Source organism: Fusarium odoratissimum (assembly GCF_000260195.1).
Source record: "Fusarium odoratissimum NRRL 54006 unplaced genomic scaffold supercont1.118, whole genome shotgun sequence".
In the NCBI taxonomy this organism is placed as follows: Eukaryota; Fungi; Ascomycota; class Sordariomycetes; order Hypocreales; family Nectriaceae; genus Fusarium; species Fusarium odoratissimum.
Genome location: NW_022158770.1, coordinates 13,918 through 14,907, shown reverse-complemented (window position 1 = coordinate 14,907; position 990 = coordinate 13,918).

The window sequence follows — 990 nt, the reverse complement described above, 5'->3', positions numbered from 1 at the left end:
GGCTGTGTCGCCGACGGAGTCGTTTTGATTCTGCCAAGGCTGCAGAGCATTCTTCGTTCCACCCTGGCTTCGATCTCGGTGACGGAGCCGTCTTCGGTACTGCTTCATCGACAGCTGCCGTTATGGCTGCCATTACTTCTTCCACATGTCTGTCCAAAGCCGTCTTTGTTCTTGATCTTCGTTGCGGCGGAAGCTCCCGTTGCAGCACGCGAGTGAATGTCTTTTCGTCTAACGCTTTCCAATTTCGCCGGGGCTTAGCTATCATTTTGATAATGTTTAGGTCTAATGAGGTGGTGATAGGTAGGTGGTCAGAGTCATGGTCCATGTCTGTTTCGATTTCGCACTGAATCAGTCTGTCTATAAGGCCAGCCGTCGTGAGGCAAAGGTCTATGGTCGTTCTTCCGTCACACTCTTCATATGTGATAGTGCCTGGAGCAAGGTTGCTCGTGAGACAGTAGTCTTCCATGATTGTGGTGAGCTCAGCGGCATCATGGTCTGCTCGCTGGACCCGATCACCTCCCCATAGCTCGTGGTGGAGGTTGAAGTCGCCAATAATGATTTGTTCATGATGGGACGATCGTTCTATGGCCAGCTCCAGGAGTGGAAGCGTGCTTCCTCTCTCGGTTGCAGTTTTTGTTGGGTTATAGACGTTGTGTATCACAATCTGCTGCTCTTCTTCTGTTCCGAGTACTAGGTTCAGCGAGCAGAGATCTCTGCTTGCCTCTCTAAAGTGCCACCTGGAGTGATCGAGCCTCTTATTGATAAAAAAGCAGACCCTAGCTGGGAAGTTTCGATCCTTGTCTGGGTAGCATAGGTGAAACTGGTCTTTGGCTGGATGGTGAGTTGTCGTGTCAAATGGGTTCTTCCATGGCTCCTGGATGGCGAGGATGTCGTATCGCCCTATATCGGGATCTCGCAAGAGCGTGGCCATGACTGTGTCCTTTGATTTTCTAACGTTGTACTGTAGTATTGTAAGAGTGTTTCCTATTA